Source organism: Vicugna pacos, chromosome 5 (assembly GCF_048564905.1).
Source record: "Vicugna pacos chromosome 5, VicPac4, whole genome shotgun sequence".
NCBI lineage: Eukaryota > Metazoa > Chordata > Mammalia > Artiodactyla > Camelidae > Vicugna > Vicugna pacos.
Window position 1 is genome coordinate 29,555,977 of NC_132991.1, and position 20,112 is coordinate 29,576,088.

Below are 20,112 nucleotides of genomic sequence, written 5' to 3' on the forward strand. Positions count from 1 at the left end.
GACATAATACGATTTGGGGGACTAGAGTAGAGAACTGCAAAGCTCCTAATGTTGACGCTAGAGCAGCCTACAACTTGCCAAGTGACCTTATATAATCCTTCTGGCTTTCAGTTTTTCCCATCTGCAAACTAAAGAATGTGAGCAACTCAGAAATAAAGAGCCCAGTAACCACTCCCTTCCCAAGGATTTTACCTTTCTTTCCAACCAGAAGCTGAATAAACCTGCCATTCCTCTCCACTACTAAAGAATACAGAAACCACAGGACAGTTTCTTATTTTCTTTTGTTTGATTGCCTCTCTTCTGAATAGCAGTTTCCAAGACTGAAAATCCAAATACCTTGCCCAGGAAGCTAAAGAAAAGGAGGGAGTGACGAAGTGACAGGAAATGTCATCACACACAGGCATGGGAAAGGCTCAAGAAAAGCTCTGATTTCCAAACTGGCAGCCGTTACCTGTTGGTGTTTAAGGAAAAAGGACAAGGATCCAGTTCCTAGAGACGAGGCGTGCTGATGGCTTTATCAACATACATCACACGGTATAAGGGCCAAGGGATGTTTTAATTTCACTATGAAAAAAATAAAATATTTACACTCTGTAGTGGGTTGAATAGTGTCCCCCTCAAAGACATGTCCACATCCAAATTTCTATGCCTTCCAATTGAGACCTCACTTGGAACAAGGGTCTTGGCAAATGCAATTAAGTTAAGGATGTGGACGTGAGATCACCCTGGATTATCCAGGCAGGCCCTAAATCCAATGACCAGAGTCCTTATAAGAGACAGACCAGGGAAGACGCAGAGACACAGATGAGAAGGTGATGTGAAGATGGAGGCAGAGATGGGAGTGATTTGGTCACAAATCAAGAAGTCAAGGAATGCCAACAGCCACCAGAAGCTGGAAGAGGCAAGGAATGAAATCTCCCCTAGAGCTTTCAGAGGGAGGTGATCCTGCTGACAGTTAACGTGGGACTTCTGGCCTCCAGAACTGTGAGAAAATAAGTCTGCTGGTTTATGTCACCGAGTCTGTGGTAATTTGTTACAGTGGCTTCAAGAAACTAATACACATTCCACCCACCTACAATGAAGTCCATAAACTAATGCCTTATTAACATATTAAGCTGTCCTTTTCACTACTGCCAACTGGCTAACATAGGAGAACACTTCTCCATACTTTGCAACTATTACATTGGCACACATAACAAATGCTACCTGAAGATCCCCAAGTCCATTCCAGAAATGAATGTTAATCAAGTCACTGAAATTAAGTAAGTCGGAACCTATGTGACAAGTGGAAGGAGAACATAACCTGATATCCCCAAACCTAGTTTTGTATCCTAACGCTGTCACTATTATCCATACGAACTTTAACAAATCTCTTGTTTTCTCTAACCCTCAGCTGTCTTATTTGTAAAATGGGAATAAAAGTACCAATGCCTCACAGAGTTACTATAAGGCTCAGATGTGAAAATGACTGGGGGCTGTACAGAAATCAACAGTGCTTCTTATCCTTACTATCACGGTTTCATCTCCCCTCTGCAAACAGGCCCATAGGCCCTGGGGAATCCGCCTAGGAGAACCAACCATGGCTATGGCTAAAAGCTGGCCACTCATGCCAAATCTGGATCAGAATGTTGTTTTATTCAGCACGCAGCCCAGAAGGTCTATTTGTACAGCTGGCCTCTCCCCTGAATTCCAGCGCCATCTAGTCAAGTTGTGAGAATCGGCTTGTAAGTGGGCAGACAGGCCCTCAGCCAGGCTTCACACTGGTGCATGAGCAGGGCAGCAAGCAAGTGACCAGCCCCTCCACCAAGTGGGACAAGCATGGGAGGTCTCACGCCTCCCAGAGTCCAGTCACCACTGCTTCTCTTTGTTGCCTCAATGCCAATGCTCTCACCCCAAGACAGAGCCCAAATTTTACTTAGAGAACTGTTGTCACAGCCCCAGCCTGGGGACACATGCTGCCACCAGCTGCTGAGCCTGAGGAAGCAGGTGGGAACAGGGTGTCTTTTAATTAATTACCCTGATAATCAATCACTCCGAGGTCTACTCCCAACCTCCACTAGATGGCGCCATGGCGTCCCTTCCCAGCTGCAGGGCCAAAAACAGCACTCATCTCAAGCAGCTGGTTATGTCAGATGCTTCTGAGTTTTCTACTCCGTTATCTTTTAAAATCCAATCTCATCTGCTGGTATCGTCCCAAAAAGCCTCAAATTTTCTAATCAGGTGATTGTACCCCTTCCTGTTTGCCAGCTCTGTTATGGTTTTTTTCTTTTAAATTTTAGGGGGAAATGATTTCAATGAGATTGTGGGTAAAAAGAAAACAAATTCTATATCATTCCATCATCTTGACAAAAGTACACCTATTTTAAAAATGCATTAGTCAAAAAAAAAAAAAAAGCACTCGTCTGCCCGTCTACTCCCTCCCTAATTTACTGAACCAAAACTCGCAGGGGTGGAGCCTAAGTGTGCAGTTCCTTAAAGCTCCTCTGGTGAATGTGATTCTGATGCACAGCCAGAGCTGTGAGCGTTAACCTCTTGGTATAATTAAGGCAGTGTGCACAGTACAAAATAAATCATTAGCAACCACTTCATTTTGTTTAGGTACCAGGCTACACCACCCTAAAAGTTAATTGAAAATTACTAACCCAACCCCAGGACACAACTAGTACTTTGCAACCTAAACCCTCTTTGTGGTGGGTGCTTTGTTCAATAAAATGCTTGGCAGGACTGTCTAGCTAGAATTCTGTTCCCATATTCATTTCTTCCTAGGTGCCCTCAATAATAACACTTACCACCTTCTTACCTCTAAAAAGTGTTAATTTATGGAATTTAAAATTTAAACAAACCTTGCTGACTGAAATGGGTGACTCGGTGTTGTATCAGATCACTGTGTCATCAAGCCTGTAACCTCTTCTTGGAGATTTAAGAAGAGTATTGTCTTAGTCTACTCGGGTTGCTGTAACAAAATAACAGACTGGTGGCTTAAACAGCAAACATTTATTTCTCACAGTTCTGGCGGCGGGGAGTCCGAGATCAACAGTCCAGCACGGCCGGGTTCTGGTGATGCCCTCCTCCTGGCTTGCACACAGCCGCCACATGGTGGGGAGATGGGGGGAACTTTCTCTCTCACATCTTTTCTCCTAAAGGCACTTATCCCATCATTAGGGCTCCATCCTCATGACCTAATTACCTGCCAAAGGTTCCACCTCCGATTGCCTTCACATTGGGGGTTAGGGCTTCAGTACAAATTTTCAGGGGACAAAAACATTCAGTTCACAGCAAATATTATCCTTTTCTTTGACCTTTCCTCCTGGTCATACGTTATATTGAACCTGTATCTTTCACGATGATATTCATGATGCCAGCAAATGGGTTTCTTTCAGCCATTACCCACCCGACTCTGCAGTCTCCCTTTGAGCAGTATCATCACTACCATGGCTACATTGCGTCCACATGCCTGGACCTGTCTCCCTCTGAAACCACAGATACAGAGGCTGTGTAGAGTGGTGGCTAAACCTGGGAGCTCTCAATACATCTGCTGTCCCTTATTAGCAGTGTGACTTAACTTCTCTGCACCTAGTTTTCTCATCTGTAAAATGGGAATAACAATGAGTATCTCCTTCACAGGGTGGCTGTGAGACTAAGTGGATTAGTACCAGTGAAGGACTTGGGACAGTGACTGAAACAAGACATTCTTCCATACACGTTGTCTGTTGTTACTGCTGCTGCTGGGTGGCCCCAAAAGGAAGCATCCCAGACATGGCAAACTCCACACGTCAATAGCTGAACTCATTACTCTCCCCAGAACCTGTTCCACTCTTGGAGCCCTCTCTCAGTTAACAGCATCACTGTTGACCTTGTCGTCCAAGCTGGAAGATACCCTTAACTCCCTACGCACTTCCCCACAGCCACTCCCACAGGCACCAGATCCTGTCCACTCTACCTGAGCCTTTTCGCTCTGTGACAGCACCTTGCTCTGCTCTCCACTGCTGGCCACATGCACCTCCAGCAGATGCAGGGGCCTAAGTGGGCCTGGGGATTGGTGCCTGTGGCCCGGCAGGGAGTGGGGAAGGTGCACAGGACCCTGATTCAGCTCTTCCACTCTCTCCTGTCTCTCACCTGCAGATTCTTATAGTAGCTAAGGCTTCTGGATTGACTGTGCACCAGGTACTGTTCTAACTACTTTGCACACCATATCTCACTGAATCTTCATAACAACCCTATGAGGTAGGGACCATTATGATTTCCACTTGACAGATTAAGAGACTGAGTTGCTCATGGAAGCAACCTAAATGTCTATTGACAGATGACTGGATAAAAATATATGTATATATACACAATGGAATACTACTCAGCCATAAAAAAGGATGAAATAATGCCGTTTGCAGGAACATAGATGGACTACAGACTGTAATACTAAGTGAAGTAAGCCAGGAAGAGAAAGAAAAATACCAAATGATATCACTTATACCTGGAATCTTAAAAACGATACAAATGAACTTATTTACAAAACCAAAAGAGATTCACAGACATAAAAAAAAAATTATGGTTACCAAAGGGGAAAGTTGAGGGGAAGGATAAATTAGGAGTTTGAGATTTCCAGATACACACCACTGTACATAATACAGATAAACTATAAGGTCCTACTGTATAGCACAGGGAGCTACATTCAATATCTTGTAATAACCTGTAATGAAAAACAACCTGACAAAGAACATATATATGTGTAACTGAATCACTATGCTGTACACCTGAAACTAACACAACATTGTTAATCAACTACACTTCAATTTAAAAAAAAAAAAGAACCTGAGTTGCCAAAGGTCACAGTCAGTAAATAGCAGTTAGGATTCAAATCCTGGAAATCAGGCCCAGAGTCCACAGCCTTGATCACCACAGCCTCTGCCTCTGAGCTCCCTGGGCCCAGCCCCCGGCTGAGTGCTGAGGGGAGATGGAAGGATGGCTAGCAAGAACGGGGCCTAAGACCCACTTCCTGCCCTCCTGAAGTTTTTTTTTTTTTTTTAAATTTACTTTTATACAATTTGTAAAGGTTACTTTGCATTTACAGTTATTACAAAATACTGACTATATTCCCTGTGCTGTACAATACATCCTTGAGCCTATCTTACACCCAACAGTTTGAACCTCTGACTCCCCAGACCCGATTTTACCCATCCTCCTCCCCATTGGTCACCACTAGCTTCTCTGTATCTGTGAGTCTGCTTCTTTTAGGTTATATTCACTAGTTTGCTGTATTTTTTGGATTCCACATATAAGCAATATGATACAGTATTTATCTTTCTCTATCTGATTTATCTCACCAAGCACAATGCCCTCCAAGTCCATCCACATTGCAGCAAGTCCTGCCCTCCGGAAGTTTACATTCAAGTCACGAAGATGCAAGATGTACGTTCCTGAATGAAACCACCATCAGGTAAGGCAGTGTCTGCTCAGCAAAAAAAAAGAAAAAAAGAAAGAGCCCTTCTGGTGTAAACGCGTTTGGAGGATGAAGTTTACATCACGCCAAGATTTCAGAGAAGGAGTGTGGGGAATGTGGTTCCACCGGGTTATCGAGTAGAAGGTAAGTCGACGTGAAGGGTCAGTGGGAGCTCTTCAAATCAGGTGGAAGACAATGCAAAAGATATCAGGGAGATGTGTAAGAGGTGGTTTTTGAAAATCGGCTTCTGCCATCCTGCCTGGAAGAGACCTAAAGATGCAGACGATGACCAGATCTCCAGGGAGTGGTCCGCAGCACAGCAAAGCCTTCACAGACCACGCGCCACTGCAGGAGGGCTGCCGCCACCTTCCTTTATGTGCTTCTGACATGGTTACAGATGTGCCTGCATCTTCACTACCTACAAGTACCAAGAATCTCTTTCAACAAAACTGTTTCAAAGTCTCACAAGTGGTTGCCTTGCAATGCAGCAGTATTTTTAAAGTGAAGAGTTTTTTGGTTTCTCCCTCCCTGCCCCTCCTCTTTGCTTAAACAAAGAAACAAACATGATGGCACTTCTTAATTCAACAAATTAGGACTATGATTTTTTTTTTTAGGAAGATAATTTTTTAAATACCAAATAAGGTGGAGCTAGTAGAAATCAAAGCTGCATTTGCTCGGCTTTTTCTCTGCACATTTATACAGCAAATACTACCAAGGTGACACAGTGACTATGGTCTAAATACACATCTGCAGTGGAAGATTTTGCAGATGCTTCCCCAAAGCAAAATGTTTATTAACGGGATCTATTCATTTTAATAAGAACTCTTCGCGATCAACAGATACAGTAATTAGTTGTGGCCTTGGGCAAGTTAATTAACCTCTCTGAGCCTTGGTGTATCTGTCACCTATCAAATATAATTAACAATGTCCACCTTACACCACACTGGGCTGACAGAAGGATTAAATGTAATCACACAATAAAGGGGGCTTCTAGTGTGTGGTAGGGCCATTATTCTTCTTACCAAATAAATACAGCAGCCTCAGAACGAGGTTGCTGCCGTTCTATGTGGAGCTGGTGATGACTCAGGACTCAAATGGAGGAAACGTTTGCAGTTACATACAGTAAAGAGGGAAGGTTAATGACGACGATAGTATTCCTCTTTGAAATAAATCAGCATTTGTATTTTACGTGTTTAGCAGAAAAGTCTCCATTTGAATTCATAAAAGTGGGAAGTTTCTTGAGGGTGCCAGTTATTATGTTCCACGTTTTTAAAACACATCCTATCAATGAACATAACACAAAGCATGCTTTCCACTTCTTTGCAAATGAATTTCCATCTCCAGGGCCCACGTGAAATATGAAATATGAAATATGAAAATCCCGACACCGAGATTTTCCTCCTATAACTTAAAGACATTCAGCTGGACTAGTTTGCTTTATTACCTGGATTTTTTAAAAAGAGCTCTGCAGCTGTTCTCGTAATTTAGCCCCATTTTTCAAAACAGTGCCTGATGTGTCTATTATATTTTGACCCAAAAGAAAGGAGACACGTTTCAGTAAAAAACTTTACATTTTTTTCCCAGCGGTTCTTCCCCCTTCTCTGCTCCACTTCTGTATGATTGCCATGTTTTAAGAGAAGCATCTCTTCATATTCCTGCCTCAAGTGAACTGGGATAAAAATGTCATTCACCAATCTATTGGCTGTGTTTAGATATAAATACAGAAGTCTTGAGAAGGTTACAGTAGAGAAGGAAGGTTTCAAAGTTAGTTGGAGGATGATGCTGGGATCAAGGAAGGATTTTTTTTTAAAAAAGGTACCTTTGATTTGCTCATTCTTGGCACATCTTTGTATGCACTTGTAGGAGAACATGTATGTTCATTGCTATATCCTAAGTCAGTGGCGGTCGGTACCATGTGAGGAAGCACAGTGCCCCTTGCTCCATCCCTTTACTTCCCTCCCAGTGAGCCCCTGGTACATTCCCTGCATGTCCTCCATCACCCACTGCCCCTGAGATGCCCCGGACCCTCCCCATCCCCCTTCCAGATCCTCCTCTCATTCACTGGTGCCCTGAGCATAAGCCCCACTCCCGCCTGTCTGGGCGATATCACAGTAGATGTTAGTCGCACGTCTACCCTGGGCAAGCACCATGCTGGAAAAGGTTGTAGTTTAAGGCACCAGTCCAATTTGCAAGAACATATACCAGGTTATTCAAAACTGGAAAAAACAAAGTTCAGACTGCCACTGTCTCTCGTCTGCCTGTCTCTCTCTCTCAAACACACACACACACCAACAACAATCACCAACCCCCGACCCCAGCCAATCCTGCCCCTCTGCCTTCGGTGGAGCCAGCAGTCAATGCAGGAGGAAACCCACTTACGAAATGACAGTAACCTGTTTCCTATCATTACAAAGCAGAGTGGGTGGGTCTGACACCACTCCACTAGCAGGCTGGACCAAGGGCAGGAAGGAGGGAGACAGGGGTGCTGTGGCCACCAGGTCGTGTCATCACTCTCCAACAGGAAGACATAAATACCAGTGAGTGTGGTTTTTTTTTCTTTGAGGTGGACTCACGGGGTTCCCAGCTCTTTTTTAGGGAGCACGGACGACTGACATCTAGTGGCCCCTATTTAAATTACTCTTGGGTTATGGTGCCATGAAAAAAGAAATGACATGTGGCTTTCAGGAAACTCAAGAGTTAATTATAAATGCAGCAGAGGCAACCATCACATTCTCCATTTCTGCCACAATCACCTGGGGCATGTGACTTCCCCCCTCCACACCTCCATCTCCTCATCTGTAAATAGGGGTAATATTGGTACTAAGCACTGGGCTGTGAGGAGGGCTGGAGGAGAGAACATATGCAGTGTGCTCAGAATAACACCAAAAAGAAAAAAGAAAAGAAAAAGAATAATGCCTGACACATAGTGAGTGTTCAATTAGTATTAGCTTTGCATTACTTTAATTGATAGAACGTATTTTAAAATTTTGTAAGGTAATAATTGGTGCTCATAATTGGTTAGCTTCATTAGCATTCTACTCCATTTGTCTCTGTCATAACATAAAAATACTACTTTTAAGCACTTAGTGAAACTGCATTAACATTTACCCACAGTCTTCTAGTACTGTTGACACAGCCGAGAAGATCTGCCTTATGTATCATGTGGTCTGACACGCCTTCAATATCACTCTGTGTACCTTCAGGGATGCGGGGACCTCACCTTGAGAAGTCCAGTATTATCTAACGCCTGCCTGAAAACCCAAAAGCGGCCCACACTGCTCCGGGTTTATGTATGAGATTGGAATGTCTTAGGTGGGATGTGCTCTATTCAGTTTGTCACAGTCCACACCACTCCCTGTCGCCCTGCACTAAGCCACGTCTCCATTTCTCCCATTCGTGCTGCCTGCTGACTCTGAAAACACTTGAGCTTGATACTTCTTGTTTAGATGCTAAAATATAAAGTCCATACCTCTTATTCTGGAACTGAAGGTTTTTCATGGTCTGCCCTTTTGGTCATGCTTTATTCTCACGAACCCTGCATGCTGGGCACAATCATGCCAGCTGACCAGCTGCTCCCTTCCAGTCTCTGTATCTTTCCTTTGCCAGTTCCTACTCTCTGTCTAGAACACCTCTCAATGTCTTTCCACTGAAATCCAATCTCTTCTCCATGACCACCCTTAAATTCCACTGACACCTTGGCTGCTTCCCCCCTGACTGTTACAGCCTGTGTAATCTTTCCCCTTTCTTGGCTTTGTCATCAATAAACAGGACTAGTAAGCTCCATAGGGCGGAGGTTGGAGGCTAAGTGAGTTCATAAGCAGTTTGTGCCTGACATGTCACACGTGGTCCATAAACGAGGCTTTACTATTACCATCTTGTCCTTCTCACCTGACAACTCTAACACCTACTCTAATTTTTGAGCATGTGTATTTTTAACCAGTTTTAAATTATAGTAAAATAGTCATAAAATTTATCATTTTAATCATTTTTAAGTGTATGGTTCAGTGGCACTAATTACATTCACACTGTTGTGCAATCATGACCACCATCCATCTCCAGAACTTCACCTTCCAAAACAGAGACTATCCCCATTCAACACTAGCTCCCTATCCCTCCTCCCCACAGGCCTTGGCCACCACCCTCTTAATTTGTCTCTGAATTTGACTACTCCAGGTACCTCATGTGAATAGAATCATACAATATTCATCCATTTGTGATTGGCTTATTTCACTTAGCCTAATGTTCTCTAGGTTGTAGCATGTGTCAGAATGTGTAAGGCTGAAGAATATTCCATTTTAGGTAAAGAGCACATTTTGTTTATCCATTCATCCATTGATGAACACTTGAGTTGCTTCCAACTTTTGCAAATAATTTGGATGTGAATTGTGAATAATGCTGCAATGAATTTGGGTGTGTAAATATCTGTTCAAGTCCTTGCTTTCAGTTCTTTTGGGTATATGCCTAGAAGTGGAGTTGCTGGATCATATGATAATTCTGTGTTTAATTTCTGGAAGACCCACTCTATCATTTTCCACAGAAGATGCATCACTGTCCATTCCCCCCAGCAATGTGCAAACCTTCCAATTTCTCCACATCATCTCCAGCCCTTGTTATTTTCCACTTAAAAAAAAAAGCCATCTTAACAGTGTGAAGTGTCTGCCTTCTACTGTCTTCATCTCCATTTTGCACTTTACTTTTTACCCCTTTCTGTTCAGTCTTTTTTCTTTCTAATAGACTCATAAACTCCTTGATGACAGAAATGGTCATGGACAATTTATGTATCTTTCCCTCACCCTCCATCCTAGACCTCCAGCTCCCACTGGCACCTAATACAGAGCTCTTACAAGTTGGGGGTCTCAATCCCAAAGTGTGGGCACATCTGAGAGCTTGTTAAAAACGCAGACTCTCAGGCCCTGCCCTGGAACTAGTGAACCAGAATTTGCCTTTTAACAAGCTCTCCAGGGTGTCAGCAAGCACATTATGGGTTGAGTGACACCAGGATGTGGAAAGGCAACCTACCTGCCTTCTGTCAATAGGTCCCATTACCTCATGTTGTAGGTGCTCTATAGTGTTTGCTGAGTGAAGGCTTAATAAGGAAAATTAACAGCCCTGTTAACACCCACCATATCAGGCATTTATCAAAAATGTGAAAAAGCATCTCTTGAAAAGCAGCTCAAAGCAGGTTGGAAAAATAGGGCACAGAAAACTGCCACAGCCAAGAGGCGCCTAAGGAGATGTGACTAAATGGCATGTGGTGTCCTGGATGGGACCCAGGGACAAAGAAATGGCATTCGAAACACTAAAAAATCTGAACAAAGTATGGACTTTTGTTTATAACCATGTATGAACACTGGCTCATTAATTGTGACAAATGTACCCTACTAATGCAAGATGCTAATAACAGAGGAATGCGGGAACTCTGCACTACCTTCACAATTTTTCTGTAAATCTAAAACTCCTCCAATACAAAAAGTTTATTTAAAAAGAGGAGGCAGAGAATAGGCAGAACGTCAAAATGACAATCAGCTGCAGTTGTGTGGGAAGTCACATTTTTGTCTTCAATTTCCTGCTGCGGAATAGGCTGGTACCTCCGGGACCTTGCATAATCACAAGGACACCTCTGCAGCCCTGGGGAAAGACGGCCAGCAGCTGGTTGGCCCTGAACCTGACACCAGTTCAGCCTCCCTCTGCTGGGCCTGGGACAGGCCCCTGCTACCTATGCAGTCACTGGGTTCCACTATCAGAAATTAAATTGTTTAATTTAATTTAATTATCCAAAGTAACATTAATCAAAAGGACAAAAACAAATGGAAGAGAAAGCACTTTAACCCAAGACTGGATGCTCTGCTATCCTGTACAAAGAGCTCATTTGTCAAAACCATAAGACCAAGTCTCCTAATTCTAGAGAGAATAGAAGGCTAGATGTGCCGATGGCTACAGGGATTTTAGTTAGTCATAAACCTTCACGGACCATTTCACCAAGCTCAAAAATTCTGTAACTTTACCATTACTCCCCACCACCAACACCCTCCCCCACCCCCAAAAATCTGTCATGTCCAAACTCTGCTGTCCTTGCTGTGGTAGACCTTATTACCACAAGGAGAATCCTGTTAAGTGCTTTGCAGAGGGATTATACCCACCAACCTGTGGATTCAAGCCCAGAAATGAGATTTGCTATGAATGATGCATTGGGAGCAGAAATGTGTGTCACTTCTGTATAGAAGTTTTAAGAGTCAGTAATCGCTTCACCACAATCTCTGCTGGCTCTACCACAGGACCAGGAATGTTCCAGATAAGATCCGTCCTGTCAACCCAGGTCCCCAGATGAAAATGTTGGGGAGAGGAGCTACAGCAAACCTGCAATGGGCAGGAAGCACAATTGAGGAATGAACTTTTGTTGTCATGAGACACTGAGACTTTGGGGTGTCTTTGTTACCATAGAAAACCTAGCCTATCCTCACCACTAAACTTGCCATCACCAAATCAGTTAGTCAGTATCTGCAAAAGATTTGGTCTTTGTGACCACAAGCTCCAAATTTGGAATTTTTTCAGACAGATATGTGCTAAAATGTGTCTTTTCCAAAAATTAGGCACTTACTCAAATGCTTTTCCTTTAAGCTGCCACTAAAAATAGGTTGACTTGCTAACCTGGGAATTCTGCAGCAGTTGCTCTGCCTCTTTAACTAATTACTACAGTATTAGTCAGAAAAGTCAAAAATACATAGTGCATCTGTTATGAGCAACAAAGTGAAACATTAGCTATTCATAGCAAAATGAGCACTTTAGGAGGCTGGAGATTCTCATTCAGAGATACAGGAAAAAATGTAGGAATGTAGTACTACAACAACATTAAAATTATTAATGGCAAGATAAGTAAAAAGACAAAAGTTCCATCTAGAAAATGCTTTGCATAAACTGTATATTCCATAATAGAGGCAGAATGAAACTTGCTATTCCTACTCCAAAGAGGCTTCTAAGAGCTTATTTTGAATTCAGGTTGCCATAGAAACCAGGAGAGTTCTGGATGGGATTCCATCATAATTGCTGCATAAATCGAACACACGGAAGAACCTCAGCTCACTGTCTCAACTTGAAACAAAGCCACGACTCCAGTTTGAAATACTGATGAGTCTTCGAATTGGAGGCTTAAACATCTATATTAAAAAAATTAAGGCTCTTGACAGTGATACTGCTTCAGACTTAGATCTTTTGCTTTCAAAGAGATAGAAGTAACTGTAGGCATGACCAGGACCTACAGTGGTGCCATCTGAAGCCAGGTCATGCTCTGTCATTCATGGTACCAGGCATGCATGTCTGTGTAGGTGTGCTCAGGCACAAGGGTGGATGGGGAAGATACTTTTATCGTATTGCAGCAATCACAGTGCTTTGGGTAAAACACAAGAGCCACTACACAAAAATATGATTGCATGGCGGGGGTGGGTTGCTCAATGGTAGAATGCATGCTTAGCATGCACAAGGTCCTGAGTTCAATCCCCAGTACCTCTGTTAAAAGTTTTTTTAAATGATTGCAATAATAGCCAGAATTTATTGCATGCTTACTATTTTTAATTGTTTCTATATTAATGTAACAACCTTATGAGGTAGGTACTATTATCATCTCCATTTTATAGACAGGGAGATGAATTTACACAAGTTACCCAATATCATACAGTAGTTAAAGGTAGAACTTGGATCTGAACCCAGGAAGTCTGACCCCAGAGTCTGCACTTTTAACCACTAGGCTTTTCTGCCTCCTTGAGCAGAAATTTGCAGCTACTAATATAAGACAAATTTAGCTTAGATTAAGAACACAGGTGTAGCACCCACCCCAACAGTCCTCAAGCTCTAGGGCATACAAGCAGCTGGGGCTGCTTAGTGAAAAATGCATATTCTTAGGCCGTCCACCCAGAAATTCTAATTCAACATGTTGGGAGTGACATCCATGCACTTGCATCTTCCCAGCATCCCAAGGGATTCTGAAGCAGCTGTTCTGCAGGCCATACTTTGAAATATACTGACCTATCCAAATTCAGCTGATGAACAGTTGCAGACAGATGAAGCAACTTCCCCTATGCAGAGGAAAGCTGAGAAACAGAGAGTAGCCTTTACAAAAAGCTCTGAGGACAGAAAAGCAGAAAATAAAAGCCTTAAAACAATAAAACTCTTATAGTTTATTCCTTAGAACTCTCCTCGGATCTTTGATCAGAGTCTATTCTCCTAATTTTGCACACAACTCTAAGGAATACAGTTATCCAGTTTTCAATATCACAGAAGAGTAGAAGCAAAAATAAAAGAGGAAAGAAGGCAGAAACATTGACAGAAACAGATGAAGGCTGATAGAAAGTGAGGAAGAAGGGAGGAGAAAGGAGAATTTAAAAATACAGACATTCAGCAAAGCACTGTGGCCTGGGAGCATCAGCGCTGAGACCCTGAGCTCCCCATGCATCTGGAGGAAGGACAAGGTGAAAAATAAGATTCCTCTTTCTCTTCCAGTCCCAGGTGATTATGGATCTCCCAGCTCCGATGCAGACACGGCCAGGTCGAAAAACCACACCACACACAACCAGTCCCGAAAACGGCACAGAAACGGCATCGAAAAACCCCGATCGCAACGATACAAATCTCTTAAGGGGGTGGACCCCAAGTTCCTGAGGAACACGCCCTTTGCCAAGAAGCACAACAAGAAGGGCCTGAAGAAGATGCAGGCCAACAGCGCCAAGGCCACGAGCGCACGTGCTGAGGCTGTCAAGGCTCTTGGAAAGCCCAAGGAGGTCAAGTCCAAGATCCCAGAGGGCAGCAGCCGCAAGCTCAGTCGACTTGCCTACATCGCTCGCCCCAAGCTCAGGAAACGTGCTCGTGTCCGCGTCGCCAAGGGTCTCAGGCTCTGCCGGCCAAAGGACAAGGACAAGGCTCAACCAAGGCCGCAGCTGCAGCTGCAGCTGCAGCTCCAGCTCTGGCTCCCAAAGGCGCTCAGGCCCCAACAAAGGCTCCAGAGTAGAGGCCTTCATCTATTGATGTGAGGATAGAAGGACTGGTGTGACCCCTGGGCTGCTGTCTGCATGGGGCTCATGTCCTCCTGTGCTGTTTGTACAAATAATCCTGAGGCACGAAAATACATAAATAAATAAGATTCCTGATGTTGGGCCACCAAAAACAAAAAGGAGGAGGAGTGAATGATTTATTACATTTTGTCCACTATTTTCAAATGACAATGATGTCAAATATTTGTGGAGACTTTCCATTTCAAACAGTTGAAACTATTAATATGTGGGTACTTAAAAGCCCGTGTGTGACCATTCTCTCTCTCGGGCTCAAGAGGTGAAGGCAATTTATTGGTGGAGGTGGGTGAAGTCAAGGGGGAAAGGGGGAATTAGTGGTTAGGACCCAGGTTTGGGGGAGGAAAATACACACACCATAATGTGTTTTGTCTTCTGCTGCCAGAAAAATGTATGTTGCACTGACAACGACAAAATGACAGAATTTTACACTGAACAAAGGGCTTGCCCTCGGAGTATTTCTCACTAGAATGCAGGCTTTTCAGAACACTTACCCAGATGGTAATTTTTCGACCAGACTCCTTTTCCTTCAGTAAAACTGGGTGATGAAGTTATTTCAGGTCATTTCTGGTTACCTCTTTGCCTTGGGAATACCTTTATATACAAGCTTCTTTTCAATCCCACTTTTACTCCTGATGGTCAATTAGAATTGATTCAAAAAGTTAGATGTATATGTATATAAGACAAAAGAGATGGTAAAATGGAAAGAAATTCTTATTCTCAGATTTTGAGTTTCCTGCATTTAACGGTGATGGTGCAACACAGCCCCTCAGTCTGTGTTTAATGGGTGAATGGATGGATAGGTAAATGAGTCGGTGGGTAACTGGAGGGATAAATGGATGACTAGACAAATTAATTAAAAGTTCTTCTGATAACACAGAAGATGGTATCTCCCTACCAAAAGAATATCAGGAATAACACTTAAAAGAGGTCAAAATGACAAGCAGACTGAATGTAGTCAGATGACCACCAAATACATATCTGTGTGTGCCGGCATATGTACCTGTGCAAAGGACCAAGAATAGTGGTGATAGTGTTCAATAGTGTTCGTTTTCTCCTCTTTCCTCTCACGATTCCGGCATGCCACACAGCTCCCGCAGCTGCGGTTAGACAGGCAGGAGGACCCTGCCACAGAAATACAGGCCAAGGCAGCAGTAGATGTGACTGGTCAACGGAGCAAGAGGGATCTCCAGACTGAGAGGCAGTCAGGATGGGAGCTGACAGGGCAAAGAGGTGTATGAAGCCCTTAAAAACTCAGAAAAAATTCACTATGCTTCTATTGTTTCCAACTCAAGGTTTTTAATCCTGGAGCCTATTGTGCTGACTCATGTCCAACCCCAGACAAAGTGTCTAGAGCTTAGAGGTCCTGGCCCAGTTTATCATGAGCCTTATCGGTCTGCGAAAAGAAGAGCCTCCTTCGACCGAGAGGTTCCCAGCAGTGTCCACGTGAGATGCCAGGGCCATGACACTTTACCTGACAGAGAAAGTCAGGAATTTCTATGTCCACTTGGGTTCTGGGGGGATGAAGATGGTAGGTGGCATTCTCCTCCTTACCCTCCTAGGGGATCTCCTATTTGGGGCTCCCAGGTAAGATTTGGTCAGGACACACTAGCTTCCTACTTCTTCAACAAGTTAATAGAAGTAGAAGCTACAAATGGCCCCAGAAATGGTCCTTGTGACTGCAACCTTCCAACATCACACGTATTCTGGTTGCCTCTGGTGGATGTTCCTCTCAGTTCCAACAGCAAGGAGAAAACAGAGCGCCTTCTTTTATATAGAACTGTGAAGAAAAGGTTAAGCTGCAATACTCACACTGTACTACAGAAAACAGAGGCTTGTACAACAGGTCTAACCAAGTAGCAATAATGAAACAGCTATTAAAGAAGTCATTATGCAAATGGGATTCCAATCTCCATCTAGAAGTAAGTAAAGGAAAGTAAGCGTATCAGTTAAACTTTAAAAAAATATTTGGACGTGACATGAAAAAAGAAGCAAGGGAAAAAGGTGAACTCTGGTGAATGAAGCATCCTAGCAACACCCAGGGATGTCTACCACATAGTGAGAAAATTTCAACATCATACATTGCCACCTATTGAACAAGAACCTTTTCTTTTCTTTTTGAACAAGAACCTTTTCAAAGAGGGGAATGGTCTTGTTTAGAAGGCATTTTGAAGTGAGCACTGAACTATGCGTACTTGGGTGGTGGAATCAACAGACCATTTTGTCTTTGGCCTCTCAAAGACAGTCTGGGGAAAGTAAAATTATTTGGGAGTATTCAGCTTATAAATGGATAAGTTCGTCCAAAGAAATGAAGGATGAGAATGTGATCAGGTCAGAACTCTGGAGAGCTCTAACCATTAACAGTCAAGTAGTTACAGAAGAGCCAGCTAAGGAAAGAGAACATGCAGATGCAATCCAGTCAAGACAGAGGAATGCCTCCCAAGTCAGGGGTGAGGACAGTGTCCAGGAAGATGAAATGCTCCAAAGGGAATAAGAAGCATTCTATGAAGGCTTAGAAATTGGCAGTGAATTCATGATGACTTTTCAGAGAGCATTTCAGTACAGGGTGATGGAGGCAAGAAGCCAAATGCTCCTGTCTGAGAAGTAAGTTGGACATGAGGAAATAAAGGCCATGAATAGAAGACTGCTCTTCCAAGACAGTGAAGAAACGAGAGAGATTCAGCGGGGGCTTGGGGAAGTTGTAGGAAGGTGTACTTTTGATTCTTGCTTTTATTTCAGAATTGAGTCTACTTAAGTACGACTGCAGCCAAAGGAGAAGTTCTCAGGGGGCAGGGGGAGACTGAAGTTCCAGAGCAAAACTGACAGTTATAATGAGCCAACGACACAGGCAATGGGGTTAGAGGGTCAAGAACGTGCCTGGAGGAAGAAGCCCAGGAAAGGAAGTCACAGGGCATTTCCCCCACTGAAACAATGCTGGAAGGAGGCAAAACTGGGCACCTAAACTGGGCGCCTAAAATGTGTTCTATATAAATGCATATATTTAATCTGCCACCTGCATCTGTGGCTTGCCCTCAAAATGCACAAAATAACTCTGAGACATTAAAACAATTTTTTTCAAAGTATGTTCAGTACCTTCTATTGGAGTATGTGGGAAAAACATGTAATCCATTCTAGAATGATTTCATATTAAATAAAAGTGTAGCATGGCACTTAAAGGCTTAAAACTTCAAGTGAGGAAAAAAATATCACCCTTCAGACAACCAAAGTCTCACTTAATGAAAACAGGGGTATTCATTGCAGGAACCCATTCTCTCTTAAGCTTTGATTCACCCAGAAATGTCAGCAGACTATCAGTAAAATCGAGGTGAAAAGTCTCTTAACTGGAAAATGTTTTCTTTTTGAAAATATTGTCAAAACCTAGGAGAATATCTGACATCCTTTCTAAATATTAAGACAGGGCCTGTGTTCCCTTCTTGTACATTTATTTGTGAGCTGGTGATGTTTTATCAAGTGTAAAATATCAAGTGTAAAAAGGAGATGTTTTATCCTCTTACTACCTGAACTCTCCTTGATATTTGAAATGAGGAGTCCAATAAATCTTCATAGGAAGGAAAGCCATGTAGGTGAATATGTTACATTTTTCCCTCAGTCTTCAATCTCAATATTTTATTCTAAATGTTTTGTACTTCATTATTAATAAACTTGATAAAGTATTTTAAGTATATGTTTTATCAAGTATAACAATATCAATCAATTTGAAGGCTTCACAGAATTTGAGGCAATGCCCATGGATCCAGGCTCTGAGGCTTGAAAGGAAGAAAACTAAAAACCTGAAAGTAACCTGAGGTTTCTCTTTCACTTTTTCTCTTCAGTTCTCACTTCTTACTCTTAAGAAGGGATACGGCTTGGTCTCTCATCTGATGGAACACTGGCTTTTTACAACGTGTCCTCTTTCTAAAAAGATCTTCTGTAGTAGGATGTGTATGTAAAGGCAAGGCTATGGACATTCCAAAAGTGTCAGCCCCTCATCTTCACACATGTTCTCTCTACCCAGAGTCACAGACAAGTTCCCTCATAACCATAGCGTCTGCAATGAGCCCATCACAGAAACTCGAGGGAGACAAAAGGGCTCCTCTCTGCAGCAATCGGCTTATTACTTACACCTCTCCCCTCCAACCACCTCTGCATCACCTCTGTCCAGACAGATGCCACTCAAACCACTACTCTCATTTTAACTCCTACAGATAAGCCCAGTTTGTTTTGCTTTCACCATTTCTTACACTGAGTGAAGGGCAGAGATGAATCACACTGTCTATAGCTGTTAAAGAAAAGCAGTGGAGGAAATGTGAAACTAGTAACTATTCTACAAAGGACACAATCAACGGCTCAGGTCGTACAAAAGCACAGTGCTTCAGAGAGCTCTGCAAGAAGTAATTGATTCAGTCCAAGCACAATATAAAAACATGAAGAGCGATCCAGAATTATATCCATTGCTACAATTTTTCTGAAACCTCCCGGTTTTACTATGTTGGACAAGAGTGCGATGTTTCTTTCTAAAGAAAGGCCAGCATGTCATAGATCTCCGTTTCTTTAATATGATTGAGTTGTGCGTACGGAAGCATGGACTTTGATGATCTTCAATCTCTACATTTGTTTCAGCCCTCCTTGCAGAATCACATAATTAGACGTTTGGTATGATTCTTCCTTAATGAAATAATATGAAACCAAAGAATTATAGAAAGCTTACTGTTCTTCTGGGATCCACAGCACCCCGTGACCCACAATATCTTTGCCACGACTCACCTGTTAGATCAAGTACAGGCCTCACAACTGTCACCATTTGGACCCAGGTGATGAGGGCAAAGGAATTTAGGGCTGTTTTGAGGTTGCCTGAATTTCTATTTCCTGATAATGTCTGCACTTGGAAAAGTTGAGGAGGTCCAAGAAAAGCGGAACTGAAATAATTTGGGACAAAAGAAAATGAAAAGAGAAGGAACTCTGGGTAAAGGTCACTATGGGGATGGGGTGGGTACTGACATTCAATATGAACTCCTGGGATTAGCTTTTAAACAGCTTTCCCCCACCAAAGTAACTGGCTGTCTGTTTTGGAAAACAACTTAAGTGTACAACTCAGAGAATTAAAAGCATCTCTGTGATCACAGAGCCAAAAAGACAACTTCTAAAGGCACAGGTAGGTTAGAACTGTGCCCGAGAGACACATACACCTGTTTACCATGGTGACAACTGATATTTAAGATGAGGAAGCACAATGAATGGGTCATGAAAGGAGGCCATGAAACGTCAGGAACACCCTAACATGTCTGGGGACCGACTGTTTACCAGTTCAAGTTGAAATGATAAAAACTCAAAGCAGCTAAAAATGAGGATTTGTAGACACCGGTTTTGTAATTATTTAGCTATGATAGCTACTCTTCACCATTTTTGCTTGTCTCTTTTACATTTAAGCAGCTTCCATAAGGTCTTTACATATGGGACACTGTAATTTTCCTATTGGATAGTACTAAAAGTGGCATTAAAAGATTATACGGTATTTTAGCTTTGCACTGTGAAACAAAGAGGTGAGGAATACTTGCCTCAATCAGTGCTCATTAATTTAGCACCAAAACATTTACTTTCTAGAAAATAAAGTAAAAGATAAGT

The 20,112-nt window shown here is 42.7% G+C and overlaps 1 protein-coding gene and 1 pseudogene across 1 annotated transcript in view; one reads left to right on the top strand and one right to left on the bottom strand.

Moving 5' to 3' along the window:
• Positions 1-20,112, bottom strand: part of CACNB4 (calcium voltage-gated channel auxiliary subunit beta 4) — a 220,768-nt gene that overhangs the window by 144,045 nt on the left and 56,611 nt on the right. The window lies entirely within an intron of this gene.
• Positions 5,720-14,432, top strand: LOC102534195 (large ribosomal subunit protein eL29 pseudogene; annotated as a pseudogene).